Source organism: Hemiscyllium ocellatum, chromosome 39 (assembly GCF_020745735.1).
Source record: "Hemiscyllium ocellatum isolate sHemOce1 chromosome 39, sHemOce1.pat.X.cur, whole genome shotgun sequence".
Lineage (NCBI taxonomy): Eukaryota > Metazoa > Chordata > Chondrichthyes > Orectolobiformes > Hemiscylliidae > Hemiscyllium > Hemiscyllium ocellatum.
Genome location: NC_083439.1, coordinates 14,422,739 through 14,437,491, shown reverse-complemented (window position 1 = coordinate 14,437,491; position 14,753 = coordinate 14,422,739). Strand labels below are relative to the sequence as shown.

General features: G+C 43.1%; 1 protein-coding gene across 1 annotated transcript in view; it reads right to left on the bottom strand.

Moving 5' to 3' along the window:
• The window catches only part of LOC132834137 (NT-3 growth factor receptor-like), a 771,032-nt gene that overhangs the window by 155,843 nt on the left and 600,436 nt on the right, over window positions 1-14,753 (bottom strand). The window lies entirely within an intron of this gene.

The following is a 14,753-nucleotide window of genomic DNA, read 5'->3' as shown; positions in this document are numbered from 1 at the left end:
AAAACCAAGAAAATACATTGGTAGTGTTGTCACTGTTGTCATGTAGGAATTACATATAATACATTATTTATGTTTTATCTGACAATCTTTAATATATTAAAATGGCTTATGCATAAGAAATTTCATATAAGTGTCACACTTCCCACAGATATTTCCTGTCACTGATATTAGTTTTGTGCTTTTGTGGCTCAGGTTTGGTACCATTCCTTTCAAGTTTACTTAAAATGGATGAGGTTAAGAGAAAATGTAATACAATGTTCAAGATCATGAGAGTTTTATTGAAGTAAGAAAGGAGAAACTGTTTTCAATGGCCAAGGTGTTGGTGACCAGAGATAAAATTTGGGACAAGAAGTACATCAAAGCCCAATATCTGGGGGATGTGGCCCGAGGGACCCCCTGTCATTGGTGTGGGGATGGCCCTGAGGTCCAGGCTTGGAGCACCACTGGAGCCCATGATTTCTGTCTTGACAGAGGACATTACTTTATGTTAACTACGAAAAGTGAATTAGGGATACAGGCCAATGGGCCAAGGAGAGGCAGACGGAGTTTAATTTAGGTAAATGTGAGGTGTTGTATTTTTGTAAGGCAAACCACGGTAAGGTTTATACCATTAATAGTAGGGACAATGGAAGTTAATGGGAGTGTTGCCAAACAAAGAGACCTAAGGGTGCAGGCTCATAGTTCCTTGAAAGTGGAGTCACAAGTAGACAGGGTGGTGAAGAAGGCATTTGGTATGCTTGCCTTCATTGGTCAGTGGATTGAGTATAAGAGTTGGGATGTTGCGGCTGTACAGGATATTGGTGAGGCCACTTTTGGAAAACTGCGTGCAATTCTGGTTGCCCTGCTATAGAAAAGGTGTTGTGAAAAGTGGAAAGGGTTCAAAAAAGAGCTACAAGGATGTTGCTGATGTTGGAAATTTTGAACAAAAGGGAGAGGCTGAATAGGTTGGGGCTATTTTTCTTGAAATGTGGTGACCTTATAGAGGTTTATAAAATGGAATAAGGCGCTAGAGGAAGCAGTAGAGGGTTCAATTGCAACATTTAAAAGACATCTAGATAAATATATAAATAGGAAGGGTTTAGAGGAATGTGGTGCAAATGCCTGCAAATGGGACTGGATTACGTTCGGACATCTGGCCAACACGGACAAATTAGACCAAAGGGTTTGTTTCCCTTGAGCTGTACATCTCTATGACTCTCTGACTCTATAACTGAGTGTATAATCTGACAAATCATTTAAGTTGGCAGGGCAGGTTGGAAAGGGGGTTAATAAAGTAGTCAGGGTCCTGAGCTTTCTAAACTGTAAAATCAAATAAGGAAGTCATGATTAACCTGGATCAAACCCTGGTTTGACAATATGAGAGAAAAAAAAACCTTTTGTGCAGCCTTTGATTAGGATCTGGAATGCATTGTTTGAGAGTGTGGTGGAGGCAGATTTAACTGTTCACTTTAAAATAGAATTTGATAGGGTGAATGTATATACAGGGCGATGGGGAAAGATTAGGGAGCAGCATTAGGTAAATGGTCTTCCAAAGATATAGCATGCATATGGAGGGGCAGAATGGCCTTGTTTTTTGCTGCAAACATACCCAGATTCTATTCTATGGAGTTGTTTAGAATGCAAACCTTCTGGAAAGTGTCAGAAGGTGGAAGAATAGTTAACTTGCAAAAGTGGATTGGAGAAATAAAGGAAACCATTAGCAGGGCCATGTGGAAAGTGCAGGGGAGTGGGATGAATTGGATAATTCTTTTGAAGAGCCAATGACAGGCGCGATGTGCCTTCTGTGTTGCATCAAACTTTGATTCTGCACCATTGTCTGAATAGGTTTTCCATCAGTGGTCCGCAATGTTGAACCTCGACATTCACCTCAACATCAATCGCCCAATCGGGATATAACCAATGATAGCGTGAAAGCAAAATCAGGCCTGGTCTAAAATGGGTGGCATGCTTCCCAGTAGAGGGGGTAGGCTATAGTAACTAAAGTCAGTTCCTCCAGAAACCTAATAAGACACTTGATTCTGCAATATGTATTCCCATTGCCCAGTGCTCTGTGTCAGACGCAAGGCACGAGCCATTCCCTTGTAAATGGGGCATCCTGGGTTTGAACTGAATGACTTAGACTTAGACTTACAGTGTGGAAACAGGCCCTTCGGCCCAACAAGTCCACACCGACCCGCCGAAGCGCAACCCACCCATGCCCCTACATTTACCCCTTACCTATCACTACGGGCAATTAGCTTGGCCAATTCACCTGACCCGCACATCTTTTGGACTGTGGGAGGAAACCGGAGCACCCGGAGGAAACCCACGCAGACACGGGGAGAACGTGCAAACTCCACACAGTCAGTCGCCTGAGTCGGGAATTGAACCCAGGTCTACAGGCGCTGTGAGGCAGCAGTGCTAACCACTGTGCCACCGTGCCGCCCAAATGACTTGACTTATGGTTTTGTCAGTTGTGGTTTTGTGGTCTACGCCTCATTTCTGAGTTACAAGATTCCAAGTTTGGCACTCCAAGATTCAAAGACCAGCCAAAGACTACCTAATGGAGCACAGTCAGAGGTGCAGTCATCTGGATGAGATCAATGTCCCACCTGCTCTCTCAAGTGAGTGGAAAAGATCATATGGCACTATTCTGAAGAAGAGCAGAGATTTATTCCCTGTATTCCAGCCAATCTATATCTTTCAACCCACATCACAAGAAACAGGGAACCTCACCATTATTACTGTATAAGGTTCTTGAAGATGTAATGTTGAAACTGAATAATAGAGTCATATAGATGCAACTTGCCTGTACTGACCACACATCCCAAACTGAACTAGTCTCATTTGTCAGCATTTGGCCCATATCCCTCTTAAACTAATCCTATTCATATACCCATCTAGAAGTCTTCTAACTGTTGTAAATGTACCAGCCTCCACCACTTCCTCTGGCAATTCGTTCCATACGCGCACAACCCACTGTGTGAAAATGTTGCCCCTTAGGTCCCTTTTAATTCTTTTTGCTCTCGCCCTAAACCTATGCCCTTTAGTTTTGGACCCTATGAAAAAGACATCAGTTAACCATCCTATCCATGCCCCTCATGATTTTATAAACCTCTATAAGGTCACCCCTCAGCATCCGATCTCCAGAGAAAACAGCCACAGCCTATTCAGCTTCTCCCTATAGCTCAAACCCTCCAACCCTGGCAACTTCCTTTGAAACCTTTTCTGAACCTTTTCAAGTTTAACAACACCTTTCCTATAGCAGGAAGACCAGAATTGTATGTAGTATTCTAAAAGTGGCCTCACCAATGTCCAGTACAGCCCCAACATGACCTCCCAACTCCTATACTCAATGACCAATGAAAGCAAGTGTGCCCAACACCTACTTCACTGCCCTGTCTGTCTGCAACTCCACTTTCAAGGAACAATGCACCTGCACCCTTGGTCTCTTTGCTTAGCAACACTCTCTTGGGCTAAGTTCCACCTAATCTAATAATAGGTTAGGTTCGCTCTTTTAGACAGCGAAGAGGCAGTTTAGCATGAGTTCCTGGTGGAGACTCTTATGTCATCTTTGGCTCCTGATCATCTTTGCCTAACTAGTCAATGGGTCCTCAGACATAGTATAGAAAGGAGGATGGGGGGAGCCTGGTGGCACAGTGGTAGTGCGGGTCAGAAGATCTGGGTTCAAGCCCCACCTGGCACTGAGGTGTTTGAGCAGGTTGATCTACAGTAACTAGAAAGGAAAACCTGTAGCAGCACTCTGCCCAACCACAAGCCAGTGGTACAGCAACATGAAACAATGGTCTCTTTGCTGTTTTGTAGAAGTTTTGAACATTCACTAATTGCTGCCATGATTCCTACAAACACAATTCCTCTAACAGTGACTACGCCTCAAAATAAAATATTAAAAGGGTTGCAAAGTGCCTCAGTGATTGTGAAAGAAAGAACTGGGAGCAGAAGTAGGCCATTCAGCCTATCGAGCCTGCACTGCCATTTAATACGATCATGGTCAATCTTATCTTAGCTTCAACCCCTCTTTCCTGCTTGTCAATCATATCCCTTCACCCTATTACTCCTTAAAGATCCATTTTCTACTTAAACTTACTCAATGTCCGGGCATCTCAAAGATCCATCCTCCCACCAATGTTTTTCTACACGCTCTACCATCAGGGAGAAGGTACAGAAGCCTGAAGACATGCATCAGCCAGTTTTGAAACAGTTTCTACCCTACTGTTGTTAGAATTCTGAATGGACTCACAACTGCCTAACATTCGCTTGTATCTGTGCATTTGTTTTTGCTGCTGTTTACCTATTATTTACTATCTATATTACTTCACTGCGATCTACCTGTATTGCTCACAAGACAAAGCTTTTCACTATACCTCAGTACACGTGACAATAACTTCAATTCAATTCAATTCAATTCATCCACCACTCTCTGGAAACGTGAATTGCACAGATACAGAGAAGTATTTTCTCCTTATTTATGTTTTAAATTTGCTATCCCTTATCCTAAAAGGTGCTAATTTACAAAATCCATTCCACTTAAATTTTCAAGATAACAGATAACCTCTAATTTACATCAAAATGTCTTGTTTTCGATCACTTCCCAAAGGAATCACATGAACAACCTGTACAATTGGCTATAGCTTGAACCTTTTGATCTTTTATGGATATGGAGGCGTCATTGGCTTTGGCCAATACTTCTTGCCCATCCTCAATTGCCCTTTGGAAGGCTGCGCTGAGTTGAAGAACTGCAGTCACTTTAGTGCAGGTACACCCTCAGTGATGTCCGGGAGAACATGCCTGGGTTTGGATCCAGTGACAGTGAACAACCAGCAGGATCATGTGAAACTTGGAGAACTTGCTGGTACTGGTGTTCCCATGTTGCTACTGATCTTGTCCTTCCAGATGGCAGAGAACATAGACTGGAAGTTGCTGTCAAAGGAATCTTGGTGAGTTGCTGCAGTGTTTCTTGTATATGATACACCCCGCTTACCATGGTGTGCTGGTCGTGGAGATAGTGAACATTTATGCTGGTGACTGGGATGATGATCAAGCTATTTACTTTGTATTGAATGGTGTCAAGCATCTTGAATGCTGTTAGAACTACAACCATTCAAGCAAGAATATTCCCTTACACACCTGACTTGAGCCTTGTCAATGATGGGGACTCAGGAGGCAAGTAACTCACCTTAGAATTTCCTGTGTCTGATCTGCTTTTGTAGTATTTACCTGGTCAATCGTAATCACCATGATGCTGAGGGATTCAGCCACTATAATACCATTGAATATCAAGGGAAGATGTTTCAATGGGAGCCATACTATACCACAGTCTATTGAATCTTTTAATTTAATATAATTTTAAGTAATTAACGGTAGTTTATAATATAATTAGTTATGTGTTAAACCAATTTATATTTTGTAATATAGCACTTTGTACCACATTCAGCTACATAATATACTCTGCAACACATTGCATTATGATAATTTATTCTGTAATAAAATTTACTCTGGTGTAGTATTTATTCTGCAAATTTAGCATATTCTGCATTGTATTGTAGTCTGAGTTATAAATACAATGGGGTGTAATAGAGTTTCTTATGCTACCAATTCATCAAATGCAGTGCATTCATATGCGGTGTTTTGGCATAAATTTCTTCTGTTGTAAGACAGAACGTGATGTAGGTACTAGCGACTGATTCCATTTAAAACCTGACGAGTGTTGAGGTGATTTTGTTGGCTGCTTATTTTCTCTCTCTCTCTCTCTCATGTCAGGGCTGGAAGTGCTTTGCCGCTACCCTCTTCCTCAGGCACTCATGTTTATTTAATTTCACAGACGGGAACAAAATGAATTTGAATGGTGTTTCCTTTTTGTTGCCCGGCTGTTAAATAATGCAGAGGGTAGCACAGGTTAAACAAATCCCTGCACTGAATGTCTCTCTCAGCAAGGCTGCATGAGAATTGGATTCAATGAATGATGCGCTCAGAAATGATCGAAATATCACGCCACGACTGAAAAGAAAGGGCTTCGGTTTAACAATTGATTAACCTGACAACTGGTTAGAAAAGATTCAGACTACTGAGGCCAGTGACTGAAAAGCCACTTCTCAAAGGTGATGGCTGACATTAAATGACTTAATGAAGGCTACATAAATAAGTAAACCAGTCTCAGGATTGAGCTAGTCTCGACTCTTGATCTATCACCATTGTATTGGGATGCTGCCAACTTTATCACAAACTGTAGTATACCTACAAGCCAGTGAAACTCAAGCCTCCACTCTTAGCAACTCCCATTTTCATTACTGCATCACCAGTGAGTGTGTCTCAGCCCCTCTGAACTCTGCAATAAGCGTCCCCACCTCTCCAACTGGTTTTCTTCCCTCAAGATGCTCTTTCAAACCTGTCTCCTTGACAAGATTTTAGTCATCCGACATAGCATTGCTTTTGTCCCTCCATGTCATAGTTTACCCAGTAATATTGCTGAGAGGCACCGTGGGATGTTTCATGATACTAAAGGCTTTATGGACACTGCTGATTTTATTTATTGTCACATGCAGTTTGTTACAAAATACAGTGAAAGGTGTCGCATGGTGTTGCCAGTCTCCGGCGCCATCTTAAAACACAGAAAAAGAAAACAGAGAAGTGGAAGGCAGGAAAATGAAGAAACAAAGAAAATGTGTCCAACTTTACAGTCCCTCTTGTTGAGTGCTCCGCTATGGGCCTGGTGGCAAGGCATGACTCCCTTCGCCACGCTGCCCCCGGCAACAGAAGTCACTCACTCTTCAACACCATTTTTGATGCCATCCACTGACGCTCTCGCCACTATGCCATTGATACTACTGCCACATTGGCCAGAACCCGACACCACCACCCGCCATGAGTCCGCTTCAGGTCCACCTCACCCCTGCAGCTGCTGCTGATGGCTCAGCATCCCATACTGGGCCCAAATCCAGCTTCTCCTGCTGCCTCCATGAGTCTGTGTTGGATGCCCTCAGGAACCCGAACTCACCACCACTGCAGCAGCCATGGGTCAGCGCTAGGATGGCTCGAAGATGCAGAAGCTGCTGGAACTAAAATTCGCCTCCGACCCCACCACCATGAGACCACACTGCTGGACCCACCCGAGACCATGTTGCCGGGTCCACTCCAGTCCATGCTGCTGGGCCCACTCCAGTCCATACTGCTGGGCCCATTCAAGTCCACTCAAGACCATTCTGCTGGTCCCACTCAGAACCACCCTGCTGAGCCTACTCCAGTCTGCGCTGCTGGGCCCACTCAAGACTACACTGCTCAGCCTGCTTGAGTCCATGTTGCTGAGCCCACTCGAGTTGGCGTGCTGGGTCCACTGAAGACCATGCTGATGTCCTTGAAACCATGTTGCTGGGCCTACTGCAGTCCACTTTGCTGGACTACTTGCCACTGCTGATACCGTTGTCATGACCAAGCTCTTTGACAAGAGGTAATTAAAATAAAAGAATGAAAAAACAAGAGAGAAAAAAAAGAAACAAAAAGCAAAGGCTCAGAAGCTTTACCCCACTGCCAACTTATCAGAAGAAATGGCAGCATATGTGGAGGTTGCTATGGTTACTTTTTTATATCCCTAATGAAGGGTTTATGCCTAAAACATCAACTCTCCTGCTCCTCGGATGCTGCCTGACATGTTGTGCTTTTCCAGCACCACACTTTTCAACTCTTATTTATTTTAAAGTCAATTAACCAGATATTAGGAATAAGTATTTAAGACACTGGCATTGGATATGGAAAGATTCAGCTTTCAGTTTTTGCAGCCGAGATTATGGACTGATTTAAATCCTGCATCAGAGCACAGCAATCAGTCGGGTGTGCTGGTTTCGATGGTCAGTTAATAGTTTGGGTTATGCCTGCTGTTTTCTTTTCACCTTTTGCAGATGCTGAATGACCTGTTGTAGACCTCCCACATTTTTTGTTTGACAGCATTATATGTTTTTACAAATCTTTATGTCAGTTTTCTCTGTGATTATCCATGGCAGTGTGCTGTTCCATTCCACAGGTGCATGTCCCAATGGTGAACTTTGACAGGAGTGAGGAACATCACCATTGTGCCTGATGGTGTCCTCACTCCCCCTTCAGAACAGCCTCTGCAGGGTATCCATTCATTCTACAGTCTTGTGTTCCTCCTGATGAGATTAGCCACTGTGCGGCAGATCACAGCACTCCCTCGAATCTTGTACTAGATGTGCCAGTCCTGCGCATTCTGTTGGGTTTGAATTCTGCTTGAAGGATCAAATTGCTCTGGCCTCTAGTTATTTCAACTATTTGTCCACACACAGGCTGAATTAATCCAGGAGTAGGAGCATTTAACCAGAAGCATTGAGTCCAACACACAGGCATGGATTGCAACTAGGATGTTCCTGTACTGTTTGGGTTATCAAACACTTCATCAATGAATGGCATCATGGAGCCAACACCAAGACCCATGGGAAGATGCATTTTGTTGAATGTTTTCATTTATTATGTATCATTTATTGTGTTTGGCATCTGTAACTCTCAGATGATGCATTAAATGAGCAACTGCTGTGAAAATATCGTTCCTGATTCCTCACTCATCCTTCATTTTATTATTGGAACCACCTCAACAGTAAAGACAGGATTCCATATCACACTGTAGACCTGCTATTATCTGCCGAAAGGAAAAAGCAGTCTGCTTCATTTAGTTGTTTTCTGTTTGATTATGTCAGTTTATTTACAAGTAAGGCTCACTGGTTGGATTAATTAAGCCTGTGTGTGGACAAACAAATAGTTGAAATAACTAGAGGCCAGAGCAATTTGATCCTTCAAGCAGAATTCAAACCCATCAGAATGCGCAGGCCTGGCACAGCTAGTACAAGATTCGAGGGAGTGCTGTGATCCGCCGCACAGTGGCTAATCTCATCAGGAGGAACACAATGCTGTAGAATGAATGGATACCCTGCAGAGGCTGTTCTGAAGAAGGAGCAAATTACCACAGGTAATGGAATCTGAACTGTAAATAACAAATGCTGCAGATCGCCGTGGGTCAGGCAGAATCCATGGAGAGAGGGCAAGCTAATGTTTCAAGTCTAGAATCATAGAAACCCTGCAGTGTGGAAACAGGCCATTTGGCAATAGACAATAGACAATAGGCGCAGGAGTAGGCCATTCTGCCCTTCGAGCCTGCACCACCATTCAATATGATCATGGCTGATCATCCATAATCAGTATCCTGTTCCTGCCTTATCTCCATAACCCTTGATTCCACTATCCTTGAGAGCTCTATCCAACCCTTTCTTAAATGAATCCAGAGACTGGGCCTCCACTGCACTCTGGGGCAGAGCATTCCACACAGCCACCACTCTCTGGGTGAAGAAGTTTCTCCTCATCTCTGTCCTAAATGGTCTACCCCTTATTTTTAAGCTGTGTCCTCTGGTTCGGCACTCACCCATCAGCAGAAACATGTTTCCTGCCTCCAGAGTGTCCAATCCTTTAATAATCTTATACATCTCAATCAGATCCCCTCTCGGTCTTCTAAACTCAAGGGTATACAAACCCAGTTGCTTCAGTCTATTAGCGTAAAGTAGTCCCTCCATTCCAGGAAATGACCTTGTGAATCTACGCTGCACTCCATCAACAGCCAGAATGTCTTTCCTCAAATTTGGAGACCAGAACTGCACACAATACTCCAGGTGTGGTCTCACCAGGGCCCCTGTACAGCTGCAGAAGAACCTCTTTGCTCCTATACTCAATCCCTCTTGTTATGAAGGCCAGCATGCTATTAGCCTTTTTCACTACCTGCTGTACCTGCATGCTTACCTTCATTGACTGATGTACAAGAGCACCTAGATCTCTCTGTACTGCCCCTTTACCTACCTCCATTTAGGTAGTAATCTGCCTTCCTGTTCTTGCCACCAAAGTGGATAACCATACATTTATCACATTAAACTGCATCTGCCATGCATCTGACCACTCACCTAATCTGTCCAGGTCACCCTGTAATCTCCTTATGTCCTCCTCACATTTCACCTTGCAACCCAACTTAGTATCATCAGCAAATTTGCTAATGTTATTACTAATACCATCTTCTATATCATTAATATGTATTGTAAAAAGCTGCGGTCCCAGCATTGATCCCTGCGGTACCCCACTGATCACTGCCTGCCATTCTGAAATGGAGCGGTTTATCACTACTCTTTGTTTCCTGTCAGCCAACCAACTTTCAATCCAAGTTAGTACTTTGCCCCCAATACCATGCGCCCTAATTTTGCTCACTAACCTCCTATGTGGGACTTTATCAAAAGCTTTCTGAAAGTCCAGATACACTACATCTATTGGATCTCCCTCGTCCATCTTCTGAGTTACATCCTCAAAATATTCCAGAAAATTAGTCATGCACGATTTCCCCCTCATAAATCCATGCTGACTCTGACCTATCCTGTTACTGCTATCCAGATGTGTCATAATTTCATCCTTTATAATAGACTCCAGCATCTTTCCCACCACTGAGGTCAGACTAACTGGTCTACAATTTCCTGCTTTCTCTCTCCCACCTTTCTTAAAAAGTGGTACAACATTAGCCACCCTCCAATCTGCAGGAACTGATCCTGAATCTATCGAAATCTGGAAAATAATTACCAACGCATCCACAATTTCTCGAGCCACCTCCTTCAGTACCCTGGGATGTAGACCATCAGGCCCCGGGGACTTATCAACCTTCAGACCTAACAGTCTCTCCAACACCAATTCCTGGCAAATATAAATTCCTTTAAGTTCAGTTCCTTCAGCCACTGTTACCTCAGGGAGATTGCTTGTGTCTTCCCCAGTGAATACAGATCTGAAGTACCAATTCAATTCTTCTGCCATTTCTTTGTTCCCCGTATTATATTCCCCTGTTTCTGTCTTCAAGGGCCCAATTTAGTCTTAACAATTTTTTTGCCTTTCACATACCTAAAAAAACTTTTACTATCCTCCTTTATATTTTTGGCCAGTTTACCTTCGTACCTCATTTTTTTCTCTGCGTATTTCCTTATTAGTAATCCTCTGTTGTTCTTTAAAAGCTTCCTAGTCCTCCATTTTCCCACTTATTTTTGCTATGTTATACTTTTCCCACCCATGCCTCCTCCTAGGATCTTTCTTCCTTTTTGGAATGAAATGATCCTGCATCTTCTGCATTATACACAGAAATATTAGATTAGATTACTTACAGTGTGGAAACAGGCCCTTCGGCCCAACAAGTCCACACCGACCCGCAACCCACCCATACCTCTACATTTACCCCCTGCCTAACACTACGGACAATTTAGCATGGCCAATTCACCTGACCCCGCACATTTTTGGACTGTGGGAGGAAACCGGAGCACCCGGCGGAAACCCACGCAGACAACGTGCAAACTCCACACAGTCAGTCGCCTGAGGTGGGAATTGAACCCGGGTCTCTGGCGCTGTGAGGCAGCAGTGCTAACCACTGTGCCACCGTGCCGCCAAATATCTGCCATTGTTTCTCCACTGTCATCCCTGCTAAGGTATTGCACCATTGAACTTTGGCCAGCTCCTCCCTCATAGCTCCACAGTTCCCTTTATTCAACAGATATAGTGTCACTTCCGATTGTACCCTCTCCCTCTCAAATTGCAGATTGAAGCTTATTGTATTATGGTCACTACTTCCCAATGGCTCCTTCACTTTGAGGTCCCTATCAATTCTGGTTTGTTGCACAATACCAGATCCAGAATTGCCTTCTCCCTGGTAGAGAGGACATGGTGACAGAGAACGTAGCAAGTAAAGCTAAAATAAAGGGAAGAAGTAGGAGTTGGTTCACAATCTGAAGGTGTTGAACTCGATAATAAGTCTAGAAGGTCATAAAGTGCCTCGTCTGAAGATGGGATGTTGTTCCTCTAGTTTACGCTGGGACTCATTGGAACATTGCAGCATGCCGAGGACAGAAAAGTGGGCATGTGAGCAGGACGTTGCATAAAGATGACTGGTAATGGGAAATTCGGGGTCCTGCTTGTGCATAGACCAGAGGAGTTCCACAAAGCAGCCATCAAGTCCGCATTTGGTTTCTCCAATGTAGAGTAGGCCACACTGGGTGCAGCGAATACAATATACAAGATTGGAGGAGGTACAGGTAAAATGCTGCTTCACCTGAGAAGATTGTTTTGGCCCTTGGATGGTAAGCAGGAACGAGGTGAAGGTGCAGGTGTTGCACTTTCTGTGGTTACCTGGGAAGGTGCCATGGGGCTGGAGGATGGTGGTGGTCGTAGAATGGAGTAGGGTGTCCCAAAGGGAATGATCAGATGGTGGAGTGAGGGGAAGATGTGTTTAGTGGTGGAATACTGCTCTGACCCTGGAGAAAGACTAGAAGATTCTCAAGATTCAAAACTAAAGCTCATCTCATGGAGTTGATAGGACACAGGCTAACATAAACAGTTGGGAAAGGTCACAGTCTGAGGTTTTTCTGTTGAAGTTAGATAGGGGTCTGTTCAGTTATTGAACCCTTCTAGTGCCTCAAATGCATGTAAATATAGTATAGTGCATGTAAGCACGGTCTTTGGCTTGTTTGGATAGAATTAAATATGTTTCCTTGATATGCTATTGTACAGAACTGATCTGTGTTTGTGGCTATGTATATACATAAGATATCTTTTAGGAATAAAGCATATTTTTGAAATTTTTTTAAAAAAGTGAAAACAAGAAACTGTGTGAATGCTCAGCAAATCAGGCTGAAAGAATACAGAGTTAAGATCAGGTGGCACGGTGGCTCAGTGGTTAGCACTGTTGCCTCACAGCGCCAGGCATCTGGGTTCAATTCCTGCCTCAGGCAACTATCTGTGTGGAGTTTGCACATTCTCTCTGTGTCTGTGTGGGTTCCCTCCAGGTGCTCTGGTTTCCTCCCACAGTCACAAAAATGTGCAGATTTGGTGAATTGACTAAATTGCCCGTAGTGTTCGGTGCAGGGGTGGAATGGGTCTGGGTGGGTTGCTCTTCGGAGGGTCAGTGTGGACTTGTTGGGCCGAAGGGTTTGTTTCCACACTGTAGGGAATCTAATCTAGTCAAACGCTTTTTGTTAGAATGGGGACATTATCTAAAAAATTGATTCTTCCTTGCAGTGCTATGTTGTACAAGATCTGAATTTCAGGAGCCATACCGAACACCCCATGAGCTTACTAAAAAGCAACTGGATGCCACAAACAGTCACATTGTAAGACCTCATCTGCAGAATAAGTGAATGAAGTTCCACGTTTAATTTGAAAAAGCTGAAAAATAGATTTCTATTGGTTTTGCACATTTTGATGATAGTCATTCCCTTTAATTTGGAGGTTAGAACAGTAACTCCTTTTATTTCACTGGAGGGGAGAAAGCTCCTGCTTACAGATGTCTGCAATGGCTTGTGAATTATGAAGCTTTCACAATGATGTAATTAGCACAGCAGCCACTGCTATGGAGGCGATATCCCACACATTCTGATTATTCAAGACAGTGAAGCAGGAATTTAATAAGAAGTAGAGATGAAGATATTTCTGGGCTAATAGCAGTTCACGAATGAATCTCATAATATCATGTTAAAAGCTGCACTGGAGATAATGGGAGCTGATGTTTGTTTAATATTTATGAAATACAATCTTCTTCAGAAACAGAGATGCTGATAGAATTCAGCTTATTATTAAAACACTTCAAATTCAGAAAAAAAAACTTCTGTAATGTCACCCAGTCCTACTGTAATGATTGCCTGACTTCTTCTTTGTTTCTGTGACATCCATGTTTTTGCTCATTGCTCTAACTCAACTTACTAGGGTCAATTGTGTTCAATCCACTCCTGTTAATTATGGCTCAGTGATCAAACTTACTCTTTCCATAAACCTTGAACAAGTTAACCTGTCACCCCAGGAGACAATTTATTAATCTTCAATGGGAAGTTCTTTCACAAGGATACTGCCTCTAGCTGCACATGGTATTTCTTGGGTGGAATCGTCCACTTTTAATCACAATCACTAGGAGTGAAAGAGAAGACACTGCAACAAAACTGAATCAGATGAGATAGGGAGTCTTGAAGCAATCTCAGACCTTGGATGGAAGTTGAGGAGAACGAAATGGGAGTTTTGGTGAGGCTTGAAGTTGCAGTAATCTTATGAATCATAAAATGGTTTCAGCAAAGGAGGAGGCCATTCAGCCCGTCATATCTTCCCCGACTCTCCATACGAGGAGGGTGTCTACAACTATTCCTCTATCCTCTTCCTATAACACCCGCCCATTCTTCAGAAAATAATCTGATTCCGACGTGAATGCTGTTGGAAATTGGGGTGCTCTTTAAAACTGAGATTCTTTCAGCCTTTCACATTTAGTATTTTCTGTGTGACCTGAGTGTTACAGCATTAACTAGCCTTCCCCAAATAGAAACAGATCTGGAGTATATGAAAACAAAGGAAAGGTTAGAAGAATCACCAAGGCCATCACTTATGTCAAAGATTTATTGGGCACCACGTAACTCGAGTATTAATACACGGTTTTGAAAAATAAGATGTTTTGTTCTTGAAAGGAACAAGAACAAGCTTATAGATGGAGACAGGTAGGTGGACAAAGGTTATCTTGCTATTATTGACTGAGAGGATTTAGACAACAATAAATGGCTAACCCTAAATAAGGTATAAATAGGGATGGTGGAGAGAGACAGTTAAAAGTGAGAGGATCCAGAGGAACAAGCCGCCATCCTCTTGGGAGAAGACCAGGACTTCTGCTATGTCAATCCGTGGGAATAAGAAAGACTATTAAAGATCACTCC